The following is a 6,615-nucleotide window of genomic DNA, read 5'->3' on the forward strand; positions in this document are numbered from 1 at the left end:
TTTTTATCTGTAGCAAATAGGACCCTGCAAAGAAAATCTGTAGAGCACAGAAAACAGCAGGGAATAACAAAAAAATTGAAAAATGCCTTCTTTTCTTCACTACCTTTAAAATTAGTTATGCAAATGCATTTATTTATTTCATTTATTTATTTCCAAGTAGAGAAATGTAGAAGGGGAAAGCAGTCTAATTCCTTATATTCTTTTGATATAATGTATGGTGGAAAAATGATTCAGATAAGATTTTGCTTCATCAGCCAGCTAATAGAAACTTCTATAATATTTTTTGACAAATATAAAAGAGCAAATTATTCTTTCCTTTGCAGGGCTCATATTTTCCATCTCCATAGTTTTGGTCATGCTAGCAAGAGCCATTTGTTGCATTATTCTTTTTCTTGCCTACATGACAATTTTAATTTGAAGATGGATTTTTTTCCTTCCATTTAAATAAAAGTTTATAATCAATCTTTTGTTTTGCCAAAGCATGTGTAACTAAATCTAATTTGTATTATTTCTGCTATCTGTAACTGTCTACGTAGCTCTTAATGGTTTTCCTCAGCTTTATTTTTCAGAGATTTGACCATATTGGTACAAAACAACAGTATCCTAAAAATTGCAATAATTTATAATGAAGGAAAACATCAGATTAACTCGAAATTTTTTTTTAGCACTTAATTTTTTTTTGTTTCAGCGTTTCGTTCTTTTAATATAAGTTGATTAGACTTTTGAAATTAAACCATGTGAATTTAACTTATTGAGTAGAAATATATGCAAAAATAATCCCCCTTTTAAGCTAGAAATCTTTTTTTAAAAGTGCCAAATATATTGAACTATTCTTTGAATTATTTTGTGCATTGACCCATAAGCAGGAAGGCACTGAATATTATCATGGTTCTGATGCAAGATAAAGCACCCCAGAACTGTCAAATGGCTTCACCATGTTTGAGGTCAGTAAAAATTTAACCTATTATATCTAGCACTGAATTCCATTTATACATGATTTTTACAGACAGTAGGTTTCCTTGGTTGTTCTACAGGTTATAACCCTCTGGCAAAATTACCCAGTTAACTGTTGTCTATAGACACACACTAAAATCTAGACCTGATGTTGTTCTCTTTAGCACTAATGTTTTCAGGTCCACTTCCTAAAGCTGTGGAGGACAGCAGAGGTGCAGGCACTGCACACAGCTGCACTTTGGTGAGGACATTCAGCAGGACTGGGAAGCTGCCAGGGGGATTTTGATAAACAGCACAATCAGGATCTTCTTCCTGGCATTCCTGGAAACTGGACATCATGAATCAAGATCTCCATTTTGTTTCTAGGCATAAACAGCACCACTTGGATGCCAGACTACCAGTTTTAGACTCTAAAGTGTTTCAGGTGTTGTGCAGGGCATCATAATTAAGTGTTTATGATATTTGAAAATTTTCACAAATTGACTTTTCTCCCAAATTGCTGGCACATATCGGCATTATGATGACCAAAACTCATTTCAAAAGCAGCCTCATTAAATTATCTCATTTAACAGGGATAAATCAGGTCTGATATTGGTTATCTTTACAGTTTTATCTTGTCAAGCTGCGTTTATTACCCTTTCCCATAGTTCTGAAGGCAGCTGCTGCTCCATTACTTCCCTTAGCTGGTAACAGCAACAGTGTGGGACAGAAGAGAGCCATAAAGGATTGGCTGGTTGTCCCAGTCTGGGGCTCCTCTTCTGCCCCGAGATCACCCCAGAGGGACACGAAGGTGGTTCAAAACCTGGTTTTCTCTGAAGCCGCCAAAGAGAGACTGCCGGAGACAGTTTTCTCTTTTTCCAAGGACAGTTTATTGTTTCTTATCTCTGGGACATTTTGCCTGGTCAGCAGTGGTCTGCTCAGCCTGGCATCCATGGTGGAATCTGCCTGGTCAAGGCAGGGCTTATCTTATATAGTTAGTACTATGTATTACATGTTTACAAAATTTTACCAATACAATACAATTTTATTAAATGGTTTAGCCCTGACCCCAACCAATCTCAGAATGCCAACGTGTCACCCAACATGGATGACATGGAGAAGAAGGAGGAAAATGTGTCCACCCCCCAAATTCTCCATCTTGGCCACATGTCCCTTATCATAAACATTCAAGAAAATCTATTTATCTACATTTTAACATTCTAATTTACACTTTACTCATCATTATTTTCTGTGTCTCTTCTCTCAATGTGGGCAGATTCTCCCAAGGAGCCAAATCCAGCCCCTGCAGCTCCTGGGCAGCACTCAGGGGTCTCTGAGGGGTCTGCCAGGGGGGTTTTTGCACCCCCAAAGGAGCCAGGGAAAAACCCTGGACTCCCACAGCTGGTAATGTGATCTTTCCTTCCCACTTCATCAGGTATGAAAGTTTCTCTCTAGCTTTTAGTATTACATTTATACTGCAAAGTACACATGCACAGTCATATTCCTAAATGTCATTGAAATTGTTAAGATTTTAGCATGTACTTAAGCACTTTGTTCAGATAAAAAATTCTCCCTTCCTAATTAGTTATTTCTTATTCCTTATATCCAAACATGACAGAAATGGAGATACTTTTAAGAAATGCCACTGTCAGATTGCCCCATTGTCTCAAGAACATTGAAAAAGAGTCTGGCATGGAGGAGAGCAGAAAGGGACTGAAGGCTGGAAATCTAGAAGAAAATATATTAACAGTATAGCCCCATTAACAAACTGATCCTAAGACAAGAAATAAATTCCTGTGGGAGGACAATAATGAGGAGAGAAAACATTGGCTTCAGGAGACATAAGAAAGGGAGATGCTTATGGATCTGCCTTTGTGTGCTGTACCACACCATATTTGCCTGCCCACACACAAACAAGTTCACTAGCATATCCTGATATCAATGTTATTCTGTTAAGAAATGTTCAGGTTTAAGAAAAATGTTATCTGAGCTTCCCTGATTTCTGCTAGTTGCTTACTCAAACAAATTCCACCATAAACCCTTGCACATATTTAATATTTATTTTTAATGAATGTCCCATTTAAAAAAAAAACAAACCAAAACCAAAAATATTTCTAGACTATATCTTGAAATAAAATGAATTTCTGGACATCCAGCAGAAGATATCTAGAGAAAGTAATAAGAAAAGTTCAGTCCTGCTTCTACCGAGAAGCTGCCAAGGAGGTGAGGAAATCAAACCAGGCAAAGTGAAGAGAGGGATTATATAAAGTGAATAGAGATTAAGTTAATCCAATACAATGCCAAAACAACCTTTTTGTAAGGCTCCCTGGTGAAATCAATGTTAGGTAATTTGAAAGTACAACCTTCAAGGAATAACAGCAAGGAAAAAATAAGTGTACTCCTTTTGGAATATTTTTACCCTGAGGGATAAACCATTTTGGTAGGACAGGAAAATGGAATCTATACTGTATTTTATCAGCCAGAGGAAACTTAGAATTTACTCATCAAATATTTATCTGGTTAAATGAATAAAAATTACTAAAAAGTATTCAAAGTACAATCCAGATTATTAAGTTATTTTAACTTTTAACGATAGGGTAAGAGTTTGAAGCTGCTTCAGCAAATGTGTCCAGAGAGAACTGGTTATCCACCTTCTCCAAGTGCACTGTTTCTCAAAGGTCAAAACACAAAAACTGCCTGACCATGACAATAAGATTCAGCTGATGGAAATATGTAGCCAGCAGCATGTGTAGCCTTCAACCTGGCTGTAGCACACTGAATAGGATCAGCTGGCCAAACTACTGTTGGTAAAAACTGAGATATATTGCTATGAAGCCTGTCATGTGACTCTCACATAAGCTGTAGATGTGAAGCTGTAAGCATTTTTGTGTTCTTGCAAAGAAATTCCCTCTTAGGTGAGCAAGCTGTAGTCCCTCGTGCTCCATCCCTGCCCTCCACAGTGTCCCTGCCCTGGGCTTGCTCCAATTCATCGATGCCTTTCCCGCACTGTGGAGCCCCAGACTGGACACGGGGCTCCAGATGTGTCTGACAGCTGCCAAGGACAGAGAAGAATCCCTTCCCTGATCTGCTGTGCTCCTGCAATGGAGCCCAGGGCACTGCTGGCCTTCCCTGCTGCCAAGGCTCTCTGCTGCCCTGGGCTCACTGTCCCCAGCTACAGCACACAGCTAAGATCACACAGGCTGCTCCATCCCAGTGCTGAACACAGAGCTGAAGAGATAACTTGTGCTATTTCTTTCCTTCCTGAGTTACTGGATGAGTAATCCTACTTGGAGGTAGTGACTTGAGCAAATGTTAATCTTCTAGATAATTCTTGAGGAACTGCCACTGAGATATGTGGGTGAATGACTACTATGAAGATGTTGATCAGTTTCATAAGACAAAATGTTAAGGACTAAATAAAATGCAATGACTTGGGAATATATCACTTAAAACATATTTCAGTAATTTTTTACACCTTTTTTTTTCAGTTTGAAGAAGATCCCTAAGTATTCTTTTTTTCCTAGAAGTGCATAAAACTTTGACTTGCAAATTTAAACCCACTGACTGTGGATTTAATTTTCTTAATTATCACTCACAGAGCTCAAGAGTTAAAGGAGAACTGTTTGAAAACCACTGGTAGACAGCTCAGAAAGCAAATGCTCACCTCAGGCCAATAAATCTGGAAGCAGCTGGAGGTAAAGGCAGAGGAGCCAGATTATGTGGGCTCATGTACTTTTTCGTGTTTTTCTTGACCATTGAATTCAAAACTGAGCTGTTTAACTTATATATCTAGTCTTTTTATAATACTTGACAGCACTCTGCAGGGAATAAAATATGCTTCAGTGCTGGATCCAAATGCCAGATGAATGTAGAGATGGAAATGAAATGTGCAGATGCATCTGTGGTCATAATCCATTCACAGTGTTAATGCATAAAGAAGGCTCCAGGTCTCTATTGCCCCCTTGCCTGTCTGAAAAGCTGTTCCCAAACAGCTTTTCTTGTAATGGAAAATAAGTACCTCCTGAAAGATGAAACCTGAAGAAAATGGCTTCCCAAAAGAAGACAGAAAATGCCCAGTCCTGCTCTCAGAAAAGTGGTGAAACATTGGATGCAATATTGACATCTCAAAACCATGGAAAAAATGGAATAAGAGCAATGAAAATTTTATACCTTGTGTTTTTTTATCAATTTTTATACCTGTAAGGCGGTTTTTTTCTTGGTTGCTCTAAACCAAAGTAGAATACTTTTGGTTCACAAGAGCAGAAAAGCAAGATTTCAATTGTAAACTTGATATTGCAGGGCAATACATATTTTGGCATACATATGATTTTGAAATTCTTTCCCCATTTTTAAGTGCTTTTACTGTGTACAAACCAGAGACATCTCTTTTAAAATGTACATAAGATAATAAATTAATAATTTCTAACCTGTGAATAACAGATATTTTATCAGGAAATACAGCCTTGCACATGACTACATAATGCAAATACATTGACATATCCAAATCTTGAAAAGCACAGACAGAAAAATGATCCAGTGAAACAACGTTTTCTTAACCATGAAATACAAAGTAAGTTTAAAATGTCTTTGTCTCCTGAGGCTGAATAATTAGATATTTTTTTCTCCTTTCTTGCTCACTTCCTCCTGCACTCACTTTTCTGCTTTCCAACATCCCTTACAGAAGTGTTCTGACATTTCTCACAGAGAGATTATGCAAGCTTGAATGCAAGAATCCCCAGTTCTTCTGCCTTGAACTGTCTCATTGAAAAGGGATATACAGACATGGGGCAGATGGTTCTCCAAGCTTTCCTCAAGCAATAACATCATAGATTTCTGCCCCTCCCCAAGAAAAAAAATAACAACAAAAATGCAAAAAAAAATTTGCAATTTACACAATTCTGATTCTCCATTTCAACCAAATGCTCCTCCAGTCTCTACCCCTGTAAAGACAAGGCATGCAAAAAAAAAAAAAAAAAAAAAAAAAAAGAAAAAAAGAAAAAGACTCATTTCTAACATGTTTTTTTTTCAAAACTCATGTTGTGTTGCCACCTAACTAACAAATTCCAGAGTTTAGTCAGTAATGGGGTAGGAGTTTAATCTGGAGATTAAGAACTCTACTTATGGTTTAGCCATTACAGGCTCCTTTTAAAGTTAAAGGAGAGAATCCAACCCTTTAGGAAAGCCTTCATCCTATCCTGTCTGATATCTAAAATGGGACAGAGGAAGATGTTTTAAACATGCCAAGGACAAATATATCACAACTGTTACCAAGATACAGTTGTAGTGCATTGGCCAGCTGAGCAGGTGGCTTGCAGCTGCTTTTTCAAGGCTTTTGAAGTTTCTGGGAAGACAGAGTGTACCATATTGGGATAAGGACAAAATAAGATGGGTAAAATCTGAGGGAAAGTTGACTAAATCACAAGTGAAATATTTTCACCTGTGCTGGTCACCTGGGTCTCCCTGTATTGCACTTTACAGCAGAACAGGAAACCTGGGCCATCCATCTATGCTGAAAGAGATGGGATTAATCACACTCTAAACCCACCAGTTTCTCTCAATAAAAAGTGAAAGGGATCCCCTCTCCTTGGGACATAGGAAACACTTCATTAGCAACTGCAAAGGGTTTTCACATCAAGGATCATAACATCCCACTAAGAGTGTTATGGGATACAGATTTCAAAG

Source organism: Erithacus rubecula (genome assembly GCF_903797595.1).
Source record: "Erithacus rubecula genome assembly, chromosome: 4".
In the NCBI taxonomy this organism is placed as follows: domain Eukaryota; kingdom Metazoa; phylum Chordata; class Aves; order Passeriformes; family Muscicapidae; genus Erithacus; species Erithacus rubecula.